The sequence below is a fragment of the Wyeomyia smithii genome, chromosome 2 (assembly GCF_029784165.1).
Source record: "Wyeomyia smithii strain HCP4-BCI-WySm-NY-G18 chromosome 2, ASM2978416v1, whole genome shotgun sequence".
Classification (NCBI taxonomy): domain Eukaryota; kingdom Metazoa; phylum Arthropoda; class Insecta; order Diptera; family Culicidae; genus Wyeomyia; species Wyeomyia smithii.
Genome location: NC_073695.1, coordinates 16,995,190 through 17,004,571, shown reverse-complemented (window position 1 = coordinate 17,004,571; position 9,382 = coordinate 16,995,190). Strand labels below are relative to the sequence as shown.

At 40.1% G+C, this 9,382-nt stretch overlaps 1 long non-coding RNA gene across 1 annotated transcript; it reads right to left on the bottom strand.

Annotated features, from left to right (window-relative positions):
• Positions 1 to 956: 956 nt before the first annotated feature.
• Positions 957 to 1,457, bottom strand: LOC129725551 (uncharacterized). Its single transcript, XR_008728107.1, has 3 exons — positions 1,315 to 1,457; positions 1,168 to 1,254; positions 957 to 1,102 (listed from the first exon to the last, which is right to left on the bottom strand). It is a non-coding gene; the product is annotated as an uncharacterized LOC129725551 (long non-coding RNA).
• Positions 1,458 to 9,382: the final 7,925 nt, after the last annotated feature.

The window sequence follows — 9,382 nt, the reverse complement described above, 5'->3', positions numbered from 1 at the left end:
TTCGGAAAAATCTCCCAATCGGGGACAAATCTGGTCACGATCCATTGGAGTGTCTGTCTGAAAATCAAAAGCGATTTAATAGGCGCTGCAAAATACCTTTCACAGTTCTCTTTTGTTGGCAATTTTATACCTCTAACTCGAATTCCAGTTGACCCCAAGTTTGAGCTAAAATGCAGCCCATCACTAACGTTGACATTGCGATCCATTTCATGTTACCAACCGTTTACGACTTATTGGGATCGAGTTTGTAAACAACAGCGGGTTATAAAGTTTCGTTTTATTTTCCTAGTTTGTTTTTCTAATATGATGCAACAAAGCAATTATTGAAGGCACGTTACTATGGTTTCCGTACCAATCGTCAGCGTGACTTACTGTGATAAGAAACGCAGAGTAGTACAAAGTCAACAGCAGAAGGTTAAAACGTAATAAAAATCAACTAGGTATACAATCTGCAGTTGTTTTCTATTTCGACCCCAATCATTAGTCAATGGCATTCAATTTAACAAGTTTTTATTTTATTTTGATGACTTTTTTATGGTTTTTAAAAGGCTTTGCAATCTGCTTCGGTATTTTTTAATATCTTTTTTAATTTCACCAACAACTTTCCAGAGGTTTAAAATAAATTTGAATACACGACGGTTTATTTGTGTCTTCTGGGTTTTTTGGTCGACTCTCTACTAGTTTTTTAATGACAATTTAATGGAATTTAGAATAAATTGATCGTTTCATATTCTAATTTTTTGATACCTTTTCAGAATTTTAAATAATATTCAAACACCTTTCTAACTTGAATCATTTTAGGACGTAAATTCCAAAAATATGAACAATTTTTGCCGATTTAAATGACAACGTTTGATAATTCTTGTTAATGTTTTTTTTGTTTACTTCCCGATGACATTTAAAAACCATTTAATATCAATGAATAATTAAAACTAGGAAAATGATTCTACCAAAAATTTGTTTATACGTTTATTCACGGCTATTAGCCTGAAGTGGTTAAATTGCAACCGGAATTCTAGTAATAATATGTTCCGAAATTGTCCTTGCACCATTGAATAACATCGGGCAAAATGGAACAAATTATCTCACGAGTAGGGGTCCGCTAAAAATAGAAAACAGGGTACCTAATGAGTATGAGACTTGCGAACACACGCAACATGTATTCACCTTCGGGCGTACTGCTAAGCCCTGTGAATAACACCATTCCGCAAAATCTGGCAACCGGGGACAAATAGGCTCAAGTTCCTGCAAGATCTGGAAATATGTTGAAAGCAATTTATTTTTGCATTTAGTTCACCTTTTCCACGTTGATACCTCTAAATCTATTTTATCATTTTGACCCTGAGCTTGGGTCCCAATGCAAGTTACCAATAACGTTGCTATTGCTATCCATTTCATGTTTACGAGCGACACTAGTTACAGGAGCCGAATTGGTAAGCAACTGCTCTAAAGTTCTGTTTCATTTTCCCTTTTTTTTCTGTTGCGAGATGAAACAATAACTGAAAGTATATCAACATGTTGATCACCCAATAATCGGCGTGACTTGCGAAGAGTGGTACAATGTAAACATTAGAAGCTGAAAATGAAAATAAATTCAGCTCAGTCGGTTTTGAATTTCGCTCTCCATAACTATTTTGACTCGTAAACGGTCGATAACATAAAGTGGATTGCAATGCCGATGTTGGTGGTGATGATTTTTACCCAATGTTAGAGCCAAAAAGTTGATGGAATTGACTTTGAAGAGTTCCGAGTTGGGCTATGAGAATGTTAAAAACGAATTTGCACCTCATAATAAATTGTTTTCTGTTCCCAGTCATTCGTTCCAGCGAATCGGAACCAGATTTGTCCCCCAATGTCAGAGATTGCGAGATGGTAACACTCGATTAATCCAACTATCAGCCGTGAGGTCGTGACTTAGACGTTCGGTGAAGTATTACATTAATATTATTATTGATATTATTATTATTGTTATTATTATTATTATTACTACAATTATTATTATTATTATTATTACTATTGTTATTAGTATTAGTATTACTGTCTTTTTTTTTATTTGATCCATTGTAGATTGAAAAATTGTTTTTAAAATTTAATATCAACTACTTGAACCCCCCCCCCCCCCCATATTCGAATATTTATCGTTTGTGTGCGGTAGAGCGTAACGCTCCCGCAAAATGGACGACATGCAGGTGCAACTTTTCCTGGAGGTGGAAACAAACGGGGAAGAAATTGAAATTTCTCCCATCAGCTCACCCCTATCTTCCCCTGTGCCCTCCCCTTTGCCAAGTCCTGTACCAAGAGTACCGGAAGTACGGGTTAAAGCTTACCCAGATGCCGCTGGCGGTCCCTACGTTGTTTTTTTCCGGCCCATAAAGAAGCCATTGAATATTATTCAAATTGGCAAAGACCTGGCAAAACATTTTTCGGCCGTAACCGAGATTACGAAGGTGAGGCCGAACAAACTGCGAGTTGTCGTGAGTAGCTTGAAGCAAGCAAACGAAATTGCTGGCTACGAGCTCTTCACGAGAGAGTATCGCGTGTACATCCCTGCCAAGGATGTAGAAATCGACGGTGTGGTTACCGAGGGGAATCTCACTGTCGATGACATTTTGCGTCATGGAGTTGGCTGTTTTAAAAACCCCTTGATGCAAAGTGTAAAGATACTGGATTGCAAGCAATTGCATTCAGTATCCATCGAAGAAGGAAAGAAGAAATTCCTCCCTTCGGATTCCTTCCGAGTAACATTCGCCGGATCCGCGCTGCCGAACTACGTCCGCTTGGACAGGGTTCGTCTACCTGTACGCCTGTTCGTACCGCGGGTCATGCATTGCCAGAACTGTAAGCAGTTAGGTCACACAGCCACCTACTGCTGCAACAAGGCACGCTGTAGCAAGTGCGGAGGCAATCATGCTGAGAACGCTTGCAGTGGGGATACTGAAGAGTGTCTTTATTGCGAGGGAACTCGGCATGACCTTCCGGCATGTCCCGCGTACAAACAGCGCGAGGAAAAAATTAAGCGTTCCCTTAAGGAACGATCAAAGCGCTCTTTTGCAGAAATGCTTAAGAGGGCTGAGCCACCCTTGACAGGAAACATCTTATCCTTCTTGCCAACTGATGAGGGTACATCTGACGATCCCGTCGAAGGGTGTTCCTATGCCTTGCCAGAGGGATCTAGGAAGAGGAGAATGCTCAACTCTCCTAATCTTTTTCGCAAAGGTCGTAAGATAACCCCTAGCGGAATGACCAATAAGACAACACAAAAAGGAAGCGGAGAAGAAAAACCGAAGCAAGTACCACCCGGTTTTAATTTCAAATCAAACCAGGAGTACCCACCGCTTCCTGGGGCACCAAAAACCCCTCGTGCACCCATTTCTCGATCAGAAGATAAAAAAGAAACAGGGTTCATAAAATTTTCTGATATTGTGGACTGGATATTTAAAACATTCAACATACCAGATCCCCTACAAAATATTCTTCTTGCCCTTCTTCCTACAGTGAAAACCTTTTTGAAGCAACTAGCAGCAACTTGGCCCCTCATTTCAGCTATTATATCTTTCGATGACTAATACGGCGAAAGAGGTTAGGAATTTTTTCACTGTATTACAGTGGAATTGCAGAAGTATCATCCCCAAATTCAATTTATTTTCTCATTTGATGAATACATACAATTGTGACGCATTCGCGCTCTGTGAAACCTTTCTCAATTCGAACGATCAACTCAATTTCCACGATTTTAACATTATTCGTCGAGATCGAGACTCACACGGTGGAGGGGTACTTTTAGGGATCAAAAAGTGCTATTCTTTTTTCAGAATCGACCTCCCCTCGATCTCGAATATTGAAGTTGTTGCCATTCAAACGAATTTGAATGGAAAAGACCTTTGCCTTGTTTCGTTATATATTCCCCCATCCGCGCGGATTGAACAGAAGCAACTCCTTGATATAGCAGAATTGCTTCCCGCACCTTTTATGATTTTGGGAGATTTTAACTCTCACTGTTCGCTATGGGGGTCGCGGTACGACGACAACCGATCTTCTTTAATTTGTAACTTGATCGACGACTTCAATATGACAGTTTTGAATACTGGGGAAGCGACACGTGTACCTAATCCTCCAGCACGTGAAAGCGTGCTTGACCTATCCCTCTGCTCGACATCACTAGCGTTAGATTGCCAGTGGAAAGTAATCAAAGATCCCCACGGTAGTGATCATCTTTCAATCGTTATATCAATTGCTAATGGTTCAACTCCCCCGAACCCAATCAATATTTCCTACGACCTTACACGTAATATTGATTGGAAGCGTTATGAGTCTATTATAGCGGAATCTATCGAGACTCACGAGGAACTTCCTCCGGAAGAAGAATACGCGTTCTTAGCTGGCTTGATAATCGACGCCGCGACTCAAGCTCAGACGAAACCGATACCCGGGGTAACGATTAGACAGCGCCCTCCCAACAAATGGTGGGACAAAGAGTGCTCTGAGCTGTACGTGCGAAGGTCCGCGGTGTATAAGGACTACCGGGAGTACGGCACTGTCAACCTGCTTCGAAAGTACGAGGCACTGGGCAGGCAGATGAAGAGCTTAGTAAAGGCGAAAAAACGCGGGTACTGGCGGCGGTTCGTAAACGCGTTGTCGAGGGAAACAGCGATGAGCACTCTTTGGGATACCGCCAGGCGCATGCGGAACCGTGACGTTTCGAATGAGAGTGAGGAGTATTCAGATCGCTGGATACTCGATTTTGCCAAAAAGGTCTGTCCGGACTCTGTACCGGAACAGAAAACCTTTCGCGACGCGTTTATAGTAACTACGGAAGAGCCTCCATTTTCGATGTTGGAATTTTCAATGGCTCTCCTGTCGTGCAACAATAAGGCTCCAGGGTTAGATAAAATAAAATTCAACCTGTTGAAGAATCTACCCGACTCTGCAAAAAGACGCTTGTTGAATTTGTTCAACAAGTTTCTTGAGCTAAATATTGTTCCGCATGACTGGAGGGAGGTAAAAGTCATTGCTATTGGGAAACCCGGGAAACCTGCCTCTGATCACAATTCATATAGGCCGATTGCGATGCTCTCTTGCCTCCGGAAATTAATGGAGAAAATGATCCTCTTACGGTTAGACAAATGGGTCGAAACAAACGGTTTACTTTCAGATACTCAATTTGGCTTTCGCCGGGGCAAAGGGACGAACGATTGCCTAGCGTTGCTTTCTACTGAAATTCAAGTCGCATTTGCTCGGAAAGAGCAAATGGCTTCTGCGTTCTTGGATATTAAGGGAGCTTTTGACTCTGTCTCTGTAGAAGTTTTAAGCGCGAAACTTCATTCGCAGGGACTTTCACCAAATTTGAATAACTTTTTGCTCAACTTGTTGTCAGAAAAGCATTTGTATTTCTCACATGGCGATTCGACAACTTCCCGAATTAGTTACATGGGCCTTCCCCAGGGCTCATGTTTAAGTCCTCTCTTATAAAATTTTTACGTCAATGACATCGATGAATGTCTTGCAAATTCATGCACGCTAAGGCAACTTGCAGACGATAGCGTTGTATCCATTACTGGTAGCGAGGCTAGCGATCTGCAAGGACCATTGCAAGATACCTTAGACATTTTGTCTGAATGGGCTCTTAAGCTGGGTATCGAATTCTCTCCGGAGAAAACTGAGTTGGTCGTTTTTTCTAGGAAGCATAACCCAGCTCAGCTGCAGCTCGTACTAACGGGTAAAACGATCTCTCAGGTTTTAGTCGCTAAATATCTCGGGGTCTGGTTCGACTCTAAATGCACCTGGGCTTGTCATATTAGGTATCTGACACGAAAATGCCAACAGAGGATTAATTTTTTTCGTACGATTACCGGAACCTGGTGGGGAGCCCACCCAGGAGACCTTCTGAGGTTATACCAAACAACAATACTGTCAGTTCTTGAGTACGGTTGTTTCTGCTTTCGCTCCGCTGCGAACACGCATATTTTGAAACTAGAAAGAATACAATATCTTTGTTTGCGTATTGCCTTGGGTTGCATGCAGTCGACCCATACGATGAGTCTTGAAGTGTTAGCGGGTATTCTTCCGTTGAAACATCGTTTTTGGAATCTCTCTTACCGGTTGCTAATTCGATGCACAGTTATGAACCCATTAGTAATTGAAAATTTCGAGAGGTTGGTCGACCTTCAATCTCAATCCAGATTTATGACTTTATATTTTGACTATATGGCTCAAGATATTAATCCTTCTTCATACGATTCCTCCAATGTCGCACTTTTAGATACTTCTAATAATGCTATATTCTTCGACACCACCATGAAACAAGACATTTCTGGTATCCCGGATCAATTGCGACCCCAAGAGATCCCTAAGATTTTTTCCAATAAGTTTAAACATGTTAGTTATGATAAAAGGTTTTACACTGACGGATCTAATCTAGATGAGTCCACTGGCTTCGGTGTTTTCCACGAAAATTTTACCGCCTCCTACAAACTCGATGCTCCTGCTTCCGTGTACGTCGCAGAACTTGCTGCTATTCAGTACTCTCTTGGAATCATCGAAACCCTACCCATAGACCACTACTTCATCTTCACAGATAGTCTCAGTGCCATTGAGGCTCTGCGATCGATGAAGCCTGTGAAGCACACCCCGTATTTCCTGGGGAAAATACGGCGGTTTTTAAGTGCTTTAACAGATAAAAATTACCGGGTTACCTTAGCGTGGGTCCCTTCTCATTGCTCGATTCCGGGTAATGGAAAGGCTGACTCTTTAGCTAAGGTGGGTGCTATTGATGGCGATATTTATGAAAGACCAATTGCTTATGATGAATTTTATAGCATTTTGCGTCAGAGAACACTCAACAGTTGGCAATCATCATGGAACTCAGATGAACTGGGACGGTGGCTACATTCCATTTTTCCTAAGGTATCGACGAAAGCATGGTTCAAGGGGTTGGATGTAGGTCGGGACTTCATTCGCGTGATGTCCAGACTTATGTCCAATCACTACACGTTAAACACGCATCTCTTTCGTATAGGGCTTGTAGACAGTAATCACTGCGTTTGTGGCGATGGCTACCATGACATCGAGCATGTTGTTTGGTCGTGTGCCGAATTCCGTGATGTTAGGTCCGAGCTTATAGAGTCCCTCCGGGCCCGAGGAAAACAACCGAACGTACCCGTTAGAGACATTCTGGGAAGCGGTGATCTCCAGTACCTGACACAACTGTACTGTTATTTGAAAAAGACTGACATTAAAATTTAATATTCTTTTGTCTATTTGTCAGAATACCCGTATACGACGCTGGAGACACGAACACGAAGAGCCTAAATCTATGTTTAAAAAACAAAAAAGAACACCAGTCGAAACACAAATAGATCGTATATCTTAATCAGTTTTAAGCAAGAATTGTATTTCCCCCCTCTCACCTTAAATCCCCACTAGCTCGTAGTCGGCCATCTGTCTTTCTTTTAGTAATTCTATCACAATTTATCCACACCAGACATTAATAATTACCTTTCAAAAAGTTCTTAACAAAAGCAAAAATTTGCGGAAATACGTTTTGTAAACAGATTTGCACAACTACCATTGAGGCATGATAGAAATATATATAATAAAATTATTTTATAAGCACATTTTTAAGAGCTCATCGACAAACGTCACCTTTTTGTAGCTTAACTATTTTATTAGCAAGAGGATGTACGGGGATTCGCTTAAACCAACATTTTTTTATTTATTTGGTGAAAAATTTAGATAGTTGTTTACAAGTGGACTGGTGGCCAATATTCTAGCCATCAAAATGGCACCATTCTGTATTTCCTTCTATTTCTGGGCAGATTTTTTCGTCGTGACCGAATTTTTCCATATGCGCCTGGAAGAAAAAAAAAACAATCAATTCAGATAGATATATCGATAATATAGTTCCGCAATAAGAACAATACCTGTATTTGTTGATCCGTAAGTTCTTGCCCCCGTGTCTGGGTTAAAAGACAGAGAGTCAGAAATGTTAACAGTCCGAAATACTTCATTCTAGCGAGTGTTGATTATTAAAGTTATTTTTAGGCCAGCGTTTAGTTTTGTAGGTTTTTCATTATCAGCTTGATTTGGGTGAGGGTGGAAAGCGTGCTAGGTTTTAATGCGTGTAATTGTGGGTGAATAATTAATTACCGTACGCTCACTTGCTTTTAATTCAGCCGAATGAAAAATTTCAAAGTGATGAAATCTATGATGTTTGCAGTTTCGACTATACAACCCGAACGAACTTAAGAAAGTGAATTCCAAACAGTAAATCTGCGACTTTTCAAAGTATATAAAATTGTAAACCCAGCACTAACTTCACAGTCAGTTTTTTTCGATATCACCTCAACGTTGTTCACTGAAAATATAAATATCTGTTCAGCTCGTGAGCATTTGAATCTGATGACAACAAATTTGTTTAACAGTTTTTTTTAAATGATCAAAGTTTTGCTTTTTAAGCTTCTAATCAGCATTTGTTATACTTTCAACATCTGTGGCAGCATATTTCCTTTGTTTCTGAAATGAGTTCGGTCACATACCACCCAATATGGATATTTTCAGAATCGAGCTTATCGAGGGCCGACCGATCACCGACGCCATATTTGAATCCAAGATGGCGACTTTCGGGTCTAAGAGAAAAGCTTAAAATAACCAAGTCATACTCAATTCGGAAGTTCCGGAGTTCGCCATAGAAAGTAAAATCTCAAAAAGAAGAATTTTGGAAATCTTAATTTTATAACCGGAAACATGAGACAGAAGGTTGCATGAAGTGGAAACCTCAAAGGACAGAATCGCAAAACCATAAAGACATCAATTAAGTACTATTACTGTTGTTTATTGTTGTTGAGACATCCACAGTGAGCTAAACTACATTTCATTACAAGGACAATGCTCTATTCTCATGGACGACATTCTGTTTCTGTTTGAATATTTTTCCTAGGATATTTTTATTTGATAATGGATATTCTAAATAAACTATTATATTATTTTACCTGTGTCTACTAAAGGGTTGTTGTGTATTAACCATACATTTTTTTCTGATTTTGGTAAAAAACTAATTTTAAGAAAGGGTGTTCCACGAAAAACTCTATTTTGTCGTGTCCAACGTACAGATAGGACATCGCAGTATTGAGCAATTGTTTTTCTTTTAAAATTTTCCACAACTTTGCTGAAGGAAGCAATCTGGTATATTGAAAATTAGAAAAAATATTTTTTTTATCTAACTGTTAGGTTGATTGCTCGTAAAACTAAAAACGCCAAAAGTAAGACCTTGTTCTATGGAACAATTTTGCTGAAGACATTGAGTACATAAAATCAATTCTTCACAGTCAAATCCAGGACGATCACGATTTTTCGAATTAAGACCACTGTGCACTGTGGGATTTTC